General features: G+C 42.6%; 1 protein-coding gene across 9 annotated transcripts in view; it reads right to left on the bottom strand.

The window, feature by feature from the left end:
- Window positions 1-17,443, bottom strand: part of PATJ (PATJ crumbs cell polarity complex component) — a 445,385-nt gene that overhangs the window by 353,151 nt on the left and 74,791 nt on the right. The gene's annotated exons all lie outside the window — the stretch shown is intronic.

Raw genomic sequence — 17,443 nt, 5'->3', positions numbered from 1 at the left:
TCGAGATCCAGCTGCTCTGATTCCAATCCAGCTCCCTGCCAATGCTCTGGGGAAAGCAGCAGAAGATAGCCCAAGCACTTGGGACCCTGCAACCATGTGGGAGACCCAGTCCCAGCCATTGTGACCATTTGGGGAGTGATTCAGCAGATCAAAGATCTTCCTTCTCTCTCTGTAACTCTGCCTTTCAAATAAAAAAAAAAAAAGACTCATATGGGTTATGAACTGAGTCATGTGCTCATGGGTTGAGAAACCCTAGCCAATGTCAGAATAAAGAGGTGGGGGCCAGCACCGTAGCTTATTAGACCAAGCATCTGCTGGCATCACTGGCATCCCATATGGGTGGCAGTTTGTGTCCCAGCTGCTCCACTTCCAATCCAGCTCTCTGCTATGGCCTGGAAAAGCAGTAGAAGATGGCTCAAGTGCTTGGGCTCTTGCACCCCATGGGGGGAGACCCAGAAGAAGCTCTTGGCTTTGGACTGGCCCAGCACCAGCAGTTGCAGCCATTAGGGGAGAGAACCAGCGGATGAAAGACCCTTCTCTTTGTCTCTCACTCACTCTCTCTGTAATGCTATCTCTCAAATAAATTAATAAATCTTTCTTTAAAAAAGTCTGTTTATCTAAAAATACCAAGGAAATAGGTGTGTGGTGCTGCAGTTAAGATGTAGCTTGGGGTATCCACATCCCATACTGAAGTGGCTGGGTTCGGGCCAGTGCTGTGGTGCAGCGGGTTAATGCCCTAGCCTGAAGTGCTGGCATCCCATATGGGCACCGGTTCTAGTCCTGGCTGCTCCTCTTCCCATCCAGCTCTCTGCTATGGCCTGGGAAAGCAGAAGATGGCCCAAGTCCTTGGGCCCCTGCACCCGCATGGGAGACCAAGAGGAAGCTCCTGGCTTTGGATCGGCGCAGTTCTGGCCATTGTGACCAATTGGGGAGTGAACCATTGGATGGAAGACCTACCTACCTACTTACCTCTCTCACTGTCACTCTCACTCTCTGCCTCTCCTCTCTCTGTGTAACTCTGACTTTCAAGTAAAATAAATAAATCTTAAAAAAAAATTTATTTATTTATTTGAAAGAAGTCTTCCATCCGATGATTCACTCCCCAATTGGCTGCAACGGCCGGAACTGCACCAATTCTAAGTCAGGAGCCAGGAGTTTCTTCTAGGTCTCCCATGTGGGTGCAGGGGCCCAAGGACTTGGGCCATCTTCCAGTGCTATCCCAGGCCATAGCAGAGAGCTGGATGGAAAGCAGAGCAGCCGGGTCTTGAACTGGTGCCCACATGGGATGCCAGCACTTCATCCCAGGGTGTTAACCCACTGCGCCACAGCACCAGCCCCCAAATAAATAATCTAAAAAAAATTTTTGACTAATACAGACAAGAGGAGGAAGAAGAGGAGGAGGAGGAGGAAGAGAAGGAAGAGGAGGAGGAAGTGGAGGAAGAGAAGGAAGAGGAGGCTGGGTTCAAGACCTGGCTCCACTCCACTTCCGATTCCAACTTCCTATTATTGCATACTCTGAGAGGCAGCAGGCAGTAACTATAGTTATTGGGTCTCTGCTACCCATGTGAGAAACCCAGGCTGAGTTCTAGGTTTCAGATGTTATGGGTATCTTGGAAGTGAACCAGCACATGGAAGATCTCTCTTTCTCTGCCTTTTGATTATGTAAAAATAAATATACCAAGGTCACCTCTATTTTATAGAAGAAAACTTACGCAGGGTAGCAGGGTGGCTCTTCTCACGTTTCCTATTCTTGTGATATTTCATCCCTAAGTGATCACTGCCCCTCAGTCATCTGCTCTGAGTCCCAAGAGTTCCCAGGCCTTGCTTCAGACACCACCTGGGGCTTGTTTCCATCCCACACAACATGCAGACTAATGTGAAGTGGCAAGGAGTCCAGCTGACCAAGACCTCAATGACTTGAAACAGGCACGAGGGATTTCTGGCCTCAGGCTAATTTCTGGGGATTGAGTGCACTTGACCACCAAGCACTTCAGCATCTACAAGCATCTCTAGTAAAGAGATGTTGTAGCACTCTGAATAGATGGTAAAGATTGTTGTTACTCCTCTATGCTTTCTTTATTTCCTGCCATCTTATTCCCTATTCTTATCACTGTACCAAATTACATAGAAGGAGCCACTAATGTCATTTGCTTTACTAGTGCATTTAATAGAGGCAAAAAAAAAAAAAAAAAACCACAAAACCCTCTCCGAGAAATGTTTCTGTAACAACAGTGCACCCTCCCACCTATAACAACTGCTTCCTTCCCTGGTTATGGCCTCACTCACGTCGCATGTCCAGTGGGTAGCTGCTGTTCACTGTACTTTGAGAGTTGTTTAATTGTCAAATATTTTGCAAGCCAATTGTTAAACACAGCCAATATAAAAAAATTAAAGTATATGGATTTGATATTAAATTATATTAAAAATGTAACAAATACTCAAAATCCATCACTTGCTAATTATTTGTCACACGTTACTAATATTTCTTGAAGTAATTGACATCTGTATGGTAGAAATATTCTCTAAGACTCTAAGACCTCAGAGGATTCAGAAGGACTGTATAAATGAAAGAGACATATGAAATGGTTGATCTATTTGCTAAATGCATACAGGCCTGCTCCTCTGGAGGAGCCCATAATAATGAAGAATTACTGTGTGTTGCTTTCCAGCTTAGGAACAAGTGATGTCATTTTAGTAGCTTGCAATCTGCCACAGCGGGAGTATTCACACCACAGATATTAGGCAACACTACAAACTGGCCTCTTTGTTTTTTTCTCTTGAGAGCAAGACATTTACCAGCATATCATTGATCTATGATCTAGAGTGAACTGACATGCAGCGTATATTTATGGCGTGTACACTATGTACAAGACATTGAGTCGTGAGCTGGAAGCACAGGGTGAACAAAAGGAACATCCCTGCCCTTGTGGGCTTAATAGCTAGTATGGCAGACAATGATCAGAGAGGAAAGTAGGAAGACAAGAGCCAACCAACAAGGAGCAGCTATATCATGATCCTAATATGCCAAGCAAAGAACACAAAGACATGCACAAGGGAAGTGTGATCATTGTGCAAAAACAGACAAGCAATTACTGACTGTGAGAGGTGCTGAAAGGAGCTAACCAATAATGGCGTAAGAGCGAAACTAGTGAAAGTTGGTCAGAGAAGACTCCACAGAAAAGGGAACATTGAAGGTGAGACCTAAAGAATAAGGAGTCAGCCTTACAAAGAGCCTGCTGGATGACTGCCTGTAGGAGGACAGTGAAAAGGATAATTGCTAAATTTTGGTTTGAGCAAAGAAAAGATGCTAGTGTAGATTTCAACATAAACATAAGTACCACAGGGGCTGGTGTTGAGGTACAATGGGTTAAGCTGCCATCAGCAATGCCAACATCCCATATCAACACTGGCTGGGGTCTCAGCTGCTCCACTTCTGGTCTGGCTCCCTGATAATGGGCATGGAAAGGCAGTGAAAGATGGCTCAAATCCTTGGGCCCCTGCCCCAAAGTGGGAGACCCGGAAGAATCTCCTGGCTTTGGGGTGGCCTAGCTTTCACTGTTGCAGCCACTTGGGGAGTGAACCAGTGGATGGAAGATCATACACACACTAATAAGTTAATAAATCTTAAGCAAAAAACTACAAGCATCCCAATTACAACAAAGACTGTGGTATATACTGCGAGCGTTTTGTTATTTGTATAACACAGCCCTTCACAGATCAAATAGTTAGGAAACATGCTTCAATCTCCCCTTTTAGCAACCCCCCCCCCACACACACACACACAGTTAATCCTGATCTGTTCACAGGGCTGAACTCATTGCCACCTTTCCTACCTCCACGGGACAGGTGAAATTGGGAATGGGCTCAAGCATGCAGGATTGCAAAGGCTCATTCCTGGCATTCCTTGCCCTGTAAAAACAGAGCTGTGCCCTGCTATGAACTTCACTCACAGAACACTACACTCCCTGGAAAACTAGAACTGTGAACAAAACACACATGCTTCATCTTCAGTCATGCTGAACAAATATGCCAGAAATGATGTTTACAGAACCTATAAATCTGAAAGAGGTCTACCTAATAGTTGTGAATTTCAATCTGGGTTTCTGAGACTCCCTGAGACGTTGCAGGAGATTTCTCCACAGGAGGACTTTTTAATTACCTGACCCAGCTGCACTTAGCAACTGAACAAATCAGCTACTTCACATATCTCTTTCACTGGTCCACTGCTTCCATATTCTGAGTTCTTAGAGTAGACTGTGCTGGCCGGCGCCGTGGCTCACTAGGCTAATCATCTGCCTGAGGCACCGGCACCCCGGGTTCTAGTCCTGGTTGGGGCAGGCACCAGATTCTGTCTCTGTTGCTCCTCTTCCAGTCCAGCTCTCTGACGGGGCCCAGGAAGGCAGTGGAGGATGGCCCAAGTGCTTGGGTCCTGCACCTGCATGGGAGACCAGGAGGAAGCACCTGGCTCCTGGCTTCGGATCAGCACAGCACCAGCTGTAGCGGCCATTGGGGGTGGGGGGTGGGGTGGAGGTGAACCAATGGAAGGAAGACCTTTCTGTCTCTCTCTCTCTAACTCTGCCTGTCAAAAAAGAAAAAAGTGTAGACTGTGCTGAAATGACAGGAACATGTGCAACAAAAGATTGATAACTTTATCCCACTTATCAGCTTGATAAACACCAAGCTTTTTGATGCTTATTCGATGTGTTTTGCATGGGGTCCTATTTAAAATGATAAAGTCCATGAGCAGAAGATGTTCATGATCCTGATGTGAGAAGTAAAATACAAAGGAAGGAAGAGTCAAGATGGTAGGACAGGGAGGGAGATTATTGCTCTAGTCTAGAAGAACACAGTTTTTATGAAAGATCTCTGCAAGTGAGATCCCAGTGGAAAGAATGGGCCATCAAAGAAGGAGGTAACTTTCTCTGAAGGGAGGAGAGAACCTCTACTTTGACTACAACCTTGTCTAAATAAGATTGGAGTCGGCGAACTCAAAAGGCTTCAATAGCTTTGGCATCTCATGACAAGGGAGATTACTGATGCCATAAACAAGAGTGTCAATTTGTTAAGTCAACAACAGGAGTCACTGTGCACTTACTCCTCATGTAGGATCTCTGTCCTTAATGTGTTGTTCAATGTGAATTAATGCTATAACTAATACTCAAACAGTATCTTTCACTTTGTGTTTCTGTGTGGGTGCAAACTGATGAAATCTTTACTTAATATATACTAAATTGATCTTCTGTATATAAAGAGAATTGAAAATGAATCTTGATGTGAATGGAATGGGAGAGGGAGTGGGAGATGGGAGGGTTGCGAGTGGCAGGGAAGTTATGGGGGGGAGGGAAGCCATTGTAATCCATAAGCTGTACTTTGGAAATTTATATTTATTAAATAAAAGTTAAAAAAAATAAATCTAATATCCAACAACAACAACAAAAAAATGGAGAGAGTGCAGTCTCAGGCAAGAGTTAGGGAGAAAACGGCAGAGGAAGCGCCATGCAAGTTAGAGGGACACGGTGGACTAGGTGGAGGGTGTGGTGCGCACGACTCAGGATCCCAGCTGCCGAGAGCCTCAGCATCAGCTCTGGAGTGAGGCGAGACCGGACGGCAGCAGCATAACTCAGTGGCAGTAAAGCTGTGGAAAGAGTCTGTCATGAGTCTGACTAGGAGCCCTGTGGGAGACAGTGTACCTGCCAACCCAGAGGGAAAAAAAGGAGGGCATGTTTCTCTCTCCCTGGCCACCCCACACAGGCATCCTGTAACTAACCAAGAGGGCGGATGCCATTTTGGACCTACGTAACAGCTGTACCTCCTCACCTCAGCGTGCCTGGCAACAAGCACAGAGGCGACAACTGAGTCTAGCTGGGAGAACTGACAGGGGCATGGGAGCGCATGACTGCGGGAACCTTATGTGCTGGAACTGTGAAAACACTGGCTATGTGGGAGGGCACAGGTTGTGGCTGAGACTTTGGGCAGTCACTACGGGCGGCTCCACATACTCAGAGCTGCCTGATTCCCTGGTGAGGATCATTGCTGCAGGATCCGTGTTCGCACCAAGGACTGCATGGATCCTTTGTGTGATTCTTGTGCAGCGCACATAAAAACTGACCTACTGGGGCTAGTGCCCAGGCATTGGTCTCCTTTGAGGAAATGAGGTTAGCGAGAGACTACACCAACAGAGCTACACAAATCTCCCTTCTGACTAAAAAACAAAAACAAATAAAAAAGTGAGAGTTACTACACCCAACTTCAATAGTAGAATATGAAGATAACAAGATTAATGAAATGCCAAAAATGGAATTAAAAAAATTGATCTTAGGATTATGCAGAAGTAATCAGAAGCAAATTCATGAACTAAAGAAATCCGCACATATCGTGCATGAAAATTATTGCCACAAAATTGAGATTTTAAAGTGAAATAAAAATGAAATATTAGAAATGAAGAACTCAATAGAACAAATAAAAAATACTTGAGACAGAAGAAAGAATATCTAAGTTAAAAGACAAATCTCTGGAACTTTTATAGTCAGATCCAAAAAAAAATAAGAAGAAATTAGAAAAATAAAAAACACTGTCAGAGATGTATGGGATACTATCAAACGACCCAACATATGGGTCTTAAGAGTTCTGAAGGTGTGGAAAGAGAGAATGGATTAGAAGGCCTTTTTAATGAAGTAATTACAGAAAACTTCCCTAATTTGGAAAAGAAAGGCATCCAAATACAGAAAGCACACAGAACTCCCAATGGACATGACCAGAAAAGATCCTCACCATGACACATTGCACTCAAATTCTCCACAGTAAAACACCAAGAAAAGATTCTAAAATGTGCGCAAGAAATGCCAGATTACTTTCAGAAGATCTCCAATTAGACCCACAGTGGACTTCTCATCAGAAACCCTAAAGGGTAGGAGAGAATGGTGATATATATATTCCAAGTCTTAAGAGAAAAAAACTGTCAGCCCAGAATATCATATCTTTCAAAGCTATCATTTATGAATGAAGGTGAAATAAATACCCTCCATAACAAACAGAAATTGAAATAAGTTGTGCCAGCACTGTAGCACAGCGGGTTAACGCCCTGGCCTGAAGTGCTGGCATCCCATATGGGCACTGGTTCGAAACCTGGCTGTTCCACTTCCAATCCAGCTCTCTGTTATGGCCTGGGAGAGCAGTGGAAGATGACCCAAGTTCTTGGGCCCCTGCACCTGTGTGGAAGCTCCTGGCTCTGGATTGGCACAGCTCCGGCTGTTGCAGCCATCTGGGGAGTGAATCATTGGATAAAGACATCTCTCTGTCTGTCTGTCTCTCTCTCTCTGCCTCTCCTCTCTCTGTGTAACTCAGACTTTGGAATAAACAAATAAATCTTTAAAAAGATAAAATAAAATAAGAAGTTGTCACCACTCCTCCAGCCTTACAGAAGATGCTTTAGGATGTGCTACACAGAAAAATAGAAGCTGGTCACACTATGAAAGAAAGTGAAAGCAGAAAATCTCCCAGTAAATGCACAAAGGAGACCCAAAATAAACAACATGGATATTAATGAAAAAATGCCAGGGCCAAGTCATTACTTATCAATAGTCACCTTGAATATAAATGGCCTCAATTCTCCAGTTAGAAGATACAGACTGGCTGAATGAATTAAAAAACAAAAGCCATGTATTTGCCACCTACAAGAAACACATCTTACCAACAAAGATACACGCAGACTGAAAATAAAAGGATGGAAAAAGATAATCCACGCTAGCAGAAACTTAAAAAGAGCTGGTGTAGCCTTCCTAATATCAGACAAAATAGACTTTAACACAAAAACTGTTAAAAGAGACAAAGAACAGCACTATGTAATGATTAAGGAATCAATTCAACAGGAAAATATGACTATTATAAACACTTATGCACTTAATTACAAGGCACCTGGCTGTTTAAAAACCATGTTAATGGATCTAAAGTGAGACATAGACTCCAATACAGTAGTAAAGGGGGACTTTAATACTCCATTTTCAGCAATGGACAAATCAACCAAACAGAAAATAAGCAAGGAAACAACAGTTAATTGACACTATAGATCACACAGATCTAAAGATATCTATAAAACTTGTCATCCTACAGATGCAGAATACACATGTTGTCACCAGTGCATGGAACTTTCTCTAGGAATGACCACATGCTAGGCCATAAAGCAAGTCTCAGATATAATCAAATTACTAGACAACATTAGGGAAACCCTGCAAGACACTGGCATAGGCAAAGAGTTCTTGCAAAAGACCCCAGTGGCACAGGTAATCAAAACCAAAATGGACAAATAGGATTACATCAAATTGAGGAGCTTCTGCACTGCAAAAGAACCTCTCAGCAGAGTGAAGAGACAACCATCAGAATGGGAGAAATTATTTGCAAACTATGCAACTGATAAAGGATTAATAACCAGAATATATAAAGAGATTAAAAAAAAAAAACCAACAGCAACAAAACAAACAACCCAGTTAAGAAATGGGCAAAGGACTTAAACAGGCATTTTTCCAAAGAGGAAATTCAAATGGCCAACAGACACATGAAAAAATGCTCAGGATCACTAGCCATCAGGGAAATGCAAATCAAAACCACAATGAGGTTTTACCTCACCCCTGTTAGAATGGCTTTCATACAGAAATCAACCAATAACAAATGCTGGCAAGGCTCTGGCAAAAAGGTTCCCTAATCCACTACTGGTGGGAATGTAAACTGGTACAGCCATACAGCCACTGGGGAAGACAGTAAGGAGATACCATAGAAATCTGAATATAAACCTACCATATGACCCAGTCATCCCACTCCTAGGAATTTACTCAAAGAAAATGAAATCAGCATTTGAAAGACTGATCTATATTGCCATGTTTATTGCAACTCAATTCACAATAGCTAACATATGGAATCAACCCAAATGCCCGTCAAGTGGAGACTGGATAAAGAAATTATGGAATACTACACAGTGATTTAAAAAAAGAAACCCTGTTGTTTGCAACAAAATGGATGAAACTGGAAAACACCATACTTAGTGAAATAAGCTAAGCCAAAAGGACAAATACCATACGTTCTCTCTAATCTGTGATAACTAATAGGGCACCTAAAAGGTACTTTATAGGAGTGAAAAAAGCACTTCAAGATGCAATGACTGTTTTGTTTTGTTTTTTTAAGATTTATTTATTTATTTGAAAGAGTTAGACAGAGAGAGGAGAGGCAGAGAGAGAGAGAGAGAGAGAGGTCTTCCATCCAATGGTTCACTCCCCAGATGGCCGCAATGGCCGGAGCTGTGCCAATCCAAAGCCAGGAGCTTTTTCCAGGTCTTCCATGTGGGTTCAAGGGCCCAAGGACGTAGGATGTCTTCTACTGCTTTCCTGGGCCATAGCAGAGAGCTGGACAGGAAGTGGAGCAGCTGGGTCTTGAACAGGTGCTCGTATGGGATGCCGACGCTTCAGGCCAGGGCATTAACCCACTGTGCCACAGTGCCGGCCCCAAGATGCAATAACTTTGAACAGCTCATTGATGAACAGTTTTTTTCCCATACAATTTGTTGAACCCTACTGAGTATAGAGTTAATCATATGCGCATTAGGTTAACTGAATATAGATCTTAAGTAAAAAATAACAACAGGAGTAGGAGAGGGAAAAGGGAGAGGGGTGGGACTGTGGGTATGGTAGAAGAATCACTACATTCCTAAAGTTTTACTGATGAAAAGTATGAAGTTTGTACTTCCTTAAATTTTCTGGGGGGGTGGGGAGAAAAGACAAAGGAAAATGTGACCATGGCATGATTTATTGTCAGTGCTGAAATAATGAAAATCAAAGGAGATCAAGAAAGCTAGAGGCCTTCAAACCACGAGTGCAGAGATCTGTCATGAAACAAACTGCCGCTCCTTCATTTTGCTAAAAGCTCTACTTTTAGGATCCTAAAATAAGATTTCTCAATGCTCTAAGGAGAATATAAATGACATTGCTTCGGGGGGGGGGGGGGGACTTCTGGAAAGCAATACTCCAATGTGTCAGTGAAATGGGAGAGGATACTTCCAAAATTGCTGGACTCAAAACAGAAGAAAAAGAAGCCCTCATTGATTCTTGTCACACATATAAAGTGAAAGCATTATATAGACATTTATGTTTAAAGATTGGGGAATTACGAAATTTATCATCAAAAAATTTTTTCAAGAGTGTGGCTGCAAGTTTTAATATAATGAGTGCCAGCCAAATTCAGTTGTGTTCAAGACAATCAAGAATCTCATTTATATAGGGTTTTTCTTATCTAACATCTTGATTATGAAAATTTAAAAACATAAATGTGTACTAGGTTGCAGAGTAGCCTTTTAAAAGATATATTTATTTATTTGAAAGGCAGAGTTACAGAAGTGGAGCAGCCGGGTCACGAACCGGCACCCTTATGGAATGCGGCACTGCAGATGGTGCTGTAGGCACCTATAGTAGTATGTTGAAAGTTCTCTTCAGCTACCTTACACCAAGATCACACATCAGTGTTATTTACCATTGTAAGTAGTATTTTTGTTTGTTTCTTGGCTCATGTGATATGTGAGTTTTTGACACCTTATCTTACACTTTGTACTTTCTCCCCATCTTTGCTCAGTCATCAGTCCATTTGGAATACCCAATGTATTCATTTCTCCAAATCTATTCTTCAGAGGCTACTTCAAAAGCCATCCTGCCAACTGCCTCCTGCTACTATCTTGAGGAAGTAGTATCTCCTTCTTTGAACACGTTTTCAGCATTTTAGCAAATTCTTAATGGTGTGGGGGCAAAGGAGGGATCAAAATTCTCATTAGGCATCTCACCCCAAAGAACCAGAATATTGGTGAGGAAGAACAAAATAGGGCATGTGCATTTTCAAGAATGCTCCTCTGAAAAAATCGAAGGACCTATGTCTCTCATCTTATAGAGACACCAAGTAATCAGGCCATTTGGATTATATTAGAAGTACTGTCAAGATGTGATGTGGTACCAAACTTTAAGTTTCTATAATGGAAAATGCTATTAATACAAATGTTTGAGAATTAAAAAGTCTAATGATGTTGTGTTACTAGACATGATAGTTATTTTAATGAGAAAGCCCCAGAGGCCTAAAGGGTTAAATACTTGTAAAATCCTACAGGTGCTTTCAAAAATATTGTGAAGTAAGCAAGTGCCTCTTGTTGGTTGATGAGTTTATAATTTTATACATGGCGACTTAAAGTCTTTTGTCATCCATAGTTATATATGATTTGCTGCTCATAAAACTAAAGTGTTGTTGGTTCTGTGTTTAGCTGTCCTCCTATAGGTTCCTATGGACTTTTTCCAGCCACTTCTATTGTATTCAGTACTTTGGGATGGCTCTGTAAACAGATGAAGCCAACAATGTATTAACAGTACCAACTGAGAGAAAGTATGGTTAACTGAGGTTACTAAAAACAAAAAGCAATTCAAATCAATTGGCAATCTACAAAAAGAGTTAAAGATTTTAAAAGCTATTATTAAAATTGCTATATTGGTCTATTATGCTATGTTATATGTGCGTACATATTGTATGTCCACATGGGGAAATTTTATTAAGAGTTTTATTTTAAATGGCTTATAGATAAGATTGTCCATAAATTTAAGCTGCTAAAATCAATCAAAGATACATTTTAATTTGTGTGACCTGAATCTCTGTATCATATGTTTTATACTTGTTGGTAGAAAGAAACTAAAAACATTTTATATGGTTGTGCTTAAGTTTACTGGTTAAACAAACTACACCATGTTAGATATTTAAGAGGTGTTTTCAAATACATGATTCTTACAATTTATAGAAGGCATTGGACCTTCTGGTAAATGTTTTCTTAAGTTGTTATCTAATGGTTGAAATCGTTTGCTAAGTACTCATGTAATATTGCTATTGTCAGCAAGCGATCTAGGACTTGCTCCCTCATTTCTCTATTCTAAGCCCAACTTGTTCTTTCATTTCTCTATTCTCTTCAAGGTAGGAAACTAATTCTATTATGAAGGAATCTGTAGGATGCACAATTTAATCTTTAGACCTTATAAAAGAGATGGCTAACATTTTTCTGTAATAGCATAGCCAAAATAAGAACTTAAATAATAATCTCATAGCTAGATTCACTTCACCATCAGCGAAGTATACAGTAAGTAGAAAAAACCTCCCTTTCAGACAAAACGGAAAGAAAGTTTTAACGTGAGAATATAATTTTCCTTGTGGGCATTGTCTACCTTAGAAAAACTACTACAGAACATGCCTGTGACTATAGACTTGTAGTTCAGGCCACCGAAGATTAGACATGGGAAACGGGCACTCCCTTGACTTGCATCCTCTGGTCTGCTTGAACACAAACCAGGAGGAAAAGAAAGCTAGGCATCAGAAGCAATGGATGGCAGGCCTATTAATGGCTGATCTGTACAGTGATCTGCCCTCAAGGAGACCCAACAGGCCAGTCCACTGCAGTGGCTTTCAATGTGGTAAGCCTGGGCTTCAGCAGAAGTCAGCTTGTGAAGAGCCCTGGCAGCTCTGCCAAGAGTTGGATCACTGGAACTGGACCTGCCCTGGAGTCGAAGGATGCCCAGGTCAGAGCCACAGATCTTATTGGCTCTAAGCTGAAAAGCCCTTCACTCAGCCCAACTTCCAAAGGGACCACTGCAGCTGAGGGGACGGCCTCAGCAACACTGCAGGCAGAACTGTAAATTTCTTGTTAGAGATGCCCCCTGCCTTACCTGGCCAGCTCTCCTCCCAGCCCAGCCAAGTAATGAAAGTCAACAGAGTGCCTTCCCCTAGGAGTTTCACACCTCCCTTAGGATGTACCCCATGTGAAGAGATAGATAGGTCTGGGCCTCTTAACTCACAAGGCCTAAAGCCCAACAGATTATTATCAGGCCCCTTCTATCAGGTTCTATTTGCCTCTCAATCAGAAAACTTAATTGTAGCTTAGACAGCACCTTTCTTAGCTCCTCTAATAATGACTCTGTCCTTTGTTCTAGACCCTGTCTAGCGCACTTGGGCCTCATTCCTTTGTAATCATAACCTCTACTCTACCACCAATGGCTCTACTCCCAACCTGTGTGTACTGATGGTCCTCTTCCCCACTTAATGCTGTATAATCGTTCAAACCTGGTAAATGCCACTCTTAGGATCATTGGTTACTATCCTCACTCTGCCTTTTATGACCTTGTCTAAATATGATCAGAGTCAGCGAACTTGGAAGGCTTCCATAGCCTTGGCAACTCATGACAAAAGCCTTGGGTGGTTACTGGCGCCATAAACTAGAGTGTCGATTTGTTGGGTCAACAACAGGAGCCACTGTGCACTTGCTCCTCATGTGGGATCTCTGTCCTTAATGTGCTGTCCATTTTGATTTAATGCTATAACTAGTACTCAAACAGTATGTTTCACTTTGTGTTTCTATGTGGGTGCAAACTGTTGAAATCTTTATACTAAACTGATCTTCTGTATATAAAGATAATTGAAAATGAATCTTGATGTGATTGGAAGGGGAGAGGGAGCGGGAAAGGGGAGGGTTGCGGGTGGGAGGGAAGTTATGGGAGGGGGAAGCCATTGTAATCCATAAGCCGTACACTGGAAATTTATATTCATTAAATAAAAGTTTAAAAAAATTTAAAAAAAAAATGCTCCTCTGAGGACTCTGAGATAGCACCTGTCCTAGTAGATAACATTGCTCTACAGTGACTTAGGCTCTCAACCCAGAGAGCAGCAAGTGTACAATTTTTTTTTTTTTTTTGACAGAGTGGACAGTGAGAGAGAGAGACAGAGACAGAGAGAAAGGTCTCCCTTTTGCTGTTGGTTCACCCTCCAATGGCCGTCGCAGCCAGCATGCTGCGGCCGGCACATCACGCTGATCAGAAGACAGGAGCCAGGTGCTTCTCCTGGTCTCCCATGAGGGTGCAGGGCCCAACCACTTGGGCCATCCTCCACTGCACTCCCGGGCCACAGCAGAGAGCTGGATTGGAAGAGGGGCAACCGGGACAGAATCTGGCGCCCCGACCAGGACTAGAACCCGGTGTGCCGGCGCCGCAGGTAGAGGATTAGTCTAGTGAGCCGCGGTGCCGGCCAGCAAGTGTACAATTTCATGTTGAACAGTTGGTAATAATGGTTGCTCTGAAAAAGAAAATGAGACGACCAGGATGGAAGAAAAACTTATTGTTTGTAGTATATACTTTTATGCATTTTGAATTTTACATCTTCTCCACATATTATCTATTCAGAATTAAAAAGAAAAAGGAGTAGTGCTAGCTTAGAAACTAGATAATACTTGATTTCTTTCCTAAGTCTGCTACTAACTACATATAATCTTTAACCTGCCTGACACTCAATTTTGCCATATGAAAAATAAGAAGGAGGGGGCCAGCATTGTGTTGCAACTGGTTAAGGTGCCACCTGCAAGGCCAGCATCCCATATGAATACCAGTTTAAGTCCTGGATGCTCCACTTCTAATCCAGCTCCCTGCAAACACACCTGGGAAGCAGAGGAAGATGGCCAAGTGCTTGGGCCCCTGTTGACCATGTTGGAGATCTTGCTGGAGTTCCAGGTTCCTGGCTTCAGGCTGCACACACACCCACCCCAGACCCCAGCCATTGAGGTCACTGAGGAGTATATCAGCAGATGAAAGACCTCTCTCTCTCTCTCTCTGTGTGTCTGTCTCTTCCTCTGTTAGTCTGCCTTTTGAATGAATAATGAATGAATGAATGACTCTTTTTCAAAAATGAGAAGGAAATGTTTACAGACCAATGGGGTTATTATGAGAAATGAAGGAGAAAATAGCTTTCAAGCAATTAACTGGTCTTTATAACTGAGTACTAACACCCACTGCAACTGTTGGAAAAATCTGGTACATCCCACAGTCTATCTACTCACAATACAGTGAGGCAGGGGGAGGGTGGGAGGAGACAACATTTTAATGTTCTCTGGCTCAGGAAATTTAATTCAGGAGGGAAATAAAGTGAAATTTGTCTCTATTCTGTTGAAGCCGGAGAACAGGAGTTGGTATGTCTGTTCCCATACCAGGGATATTACTGATGAACACTTCATATTACAATTGATGGCCAGCAGCAAGGTCACTAGAATGAGTTTAATGCTTTTCTCTCACACAGTTGTGATTATCTTAAAGAAAGCCAACCCCGGCAGATTCTATCCCGGTTGCCCCTCTTCCAGGCCAGCTCCCTGCTGTGGCCCGGGAGTGCAGTGGAGGGTGGCCCAAGTGCTTGGGCCTTGCACTCACATGGGAGACCAAGAGGAAGCACCTGGCTCCTGGCTTCGGATCGGCACAGTGCACCGGCCGCAGTGACCAATGGAAGGAAGATCTTTCTGTCTCTCTCACTGTCTAACTCTGCCAGTCAAAAAAAAAAGAAAAGAAAGAAAGAAAGCCATCCCTAAAAGTGCAAGTCTCCCCAGATGCAGGAAAACTGTTCCTGTATCATGATTAACAGCTGCTAGAAGCAGGGCTGCTAACCCTCAGCCACCGTAAATAGCTTCCTCCTCCTTCCTTCCCCACAGCCCCACCCACCTCCAGAGAAAACCTTATCTGCTGATATGAACCCCTACCATACAGAAACGCAACTTAAGTCATCCCCTCCAGTGGGGTGGAAACCACCAAAATAACAGCTAGACCCTTAGGACCACCAGCTAGAGCCAGGAAACAGTTATCCTCATCAGAAAGCCGGAAGGACGGAAGAGAAGTGATAATCTGGACCCCACATCATGATACAACCCTGCCTTGTCCCTTCCATTGGGGTTGCCTGGCACCCAGGATAAAGCCTATGCGGGTCAGCCTGGTTCTGGAAGCTCTCAGCACCTGGCCTACTTCACCTTATCTGCTGACAATCAAAGTAAGAAGTACCTCACCACATACCAACTGTTATTAATTACTGCAGGGTTCTCTACTGACTCCATGGACCTAGAATCAACTTCCTGAGTTCAAATTCTAGATAGCTATGCGATGCTGGAAAATCATCTAAACTATGTCTAATTTAATTTTCTGTGAAAGGGACATACTGATAGATTAGTTTTTACCTCCAGATATGTATAGGAATTAAATATAATATTCCTTGAACAGCTGCAAGCGCACAGTAGGCTTTTTTTTAATCGTTTTACATATAAATCAGTGTTTTTTGCTAAACTGCTCTTTAATTTTCACTAAATTCTCAGATATTGGCTATTTTCTGTTTAACTGTCTTCCAGTTCACTGAATTCCTTGTGCCTATTCTGCTAATTCTAATCTACTGAATACTTAATTTAGTTATTTTTCTACCCTGTAATTTCCATTTTATTCATTTTCAGATTTGTAATTCACAGGTGAAATTCTCAAGTATAAAGAAAACCCATCTTTGCCATATCCTTTATTTCTTGAATATGTTAAATATAAATTATAAGGATTTTTTAAAATTTTTATTTATTTATTTGAGATACAAAGCAAGGGAGAGAAAGAGAGAAAGGTCTTCCATCCACTGGTTCTCTCTCCAAATGGCCACAACAGCTGAAGCTGGACCTATCCGAAGCCAGGATCCAGGAGCTTCTTCCAGTCCCCCCTGGGGTGCAAGGGCCCAAGCACTTAGGCCATCCTCCACTGCTTTCCCAAGCCATAGCAGAGGGCTGGATCGAAAGAGGAGCAGCTGGGACTAGAACCGGTGCCCATATGGGATGCCAGCACTGCAGGCAGAGGCTTAACCTACTATGCCACAGCACTGGTCCTGCTTATAAGAATATAAGTAGTTAATTCCAACATCTAGATCAACTTTGGATCTATTGCTATTGTGTGGTGTTTTGTCATTATTGGCTATTTGGTTGCAATTCTCATCATGCCATAATTTGATACAATGACCAACATTATTTATGACAACTGCAAAAGGCTTCAAATGATGTTAACTGGGGTCAGTGCTATGGTGTAGTGGGTTAAGTTGCTGTCTGCAGCACTGGCATCCCATATGGGAGTCAGTTCAAGTCCCAGGAGCTCCACTTCTGATCCAGCTCCCAGCTAACATAACTGGGAAAGTAGTGGAACACGGCCTAAGTGCTTGAGTCCCTGCACCCAAGAGGGAGACTCAGATGAAGCTCCTGGTTCCTGGCTTCAACCTGGCCCAGCCTGGCTGTTGCAGACATTTGGGAATGCACCAGAGGATGGATGATCTCTCTGTCTCTCCCTCTAATTCTGATTTTCAATAAATAAAACTTAAAAAAAAAAAATGATGTTAGGCTCTTGTCATGAGTTGCCAAGGCTATGGAAGCCTTTTGAGTTCGCCAACTCCGATCTTATTTAGACAAGGCCAGAGTCAAAGTGGAAGTTTTCTCCTCCCTTCAGAGAAAGGTACCTCCTTCTTTGATGTCCTGTTCTTTCCACTGGGATCTCACTCGCAGAGATCTTTCATTTAGATTTTTTTTTTTTCCCAGAGTGTCTTGGCTTTCCATGCCTACAATACTCTC

Source organism: Lepus europaeus, chromosome 5 (genome assembly GCF_033115175.1).
Source record: "Lepus europaeus isolate LE1 chromosome 5, mLepTim1.pri, whole genome shotgun sequence".
Classification (NCBI taxonomy): Eukaryota; Metazoa; Chordata; class Mammalia; order Lagomorpha; family Leporidae; genus Lepus; species Lepus europaeus.
Note: the sequence above shows the minus strand (reverse complement) of the source record. Positions and strands in the feature narration are given on the sequence as shown.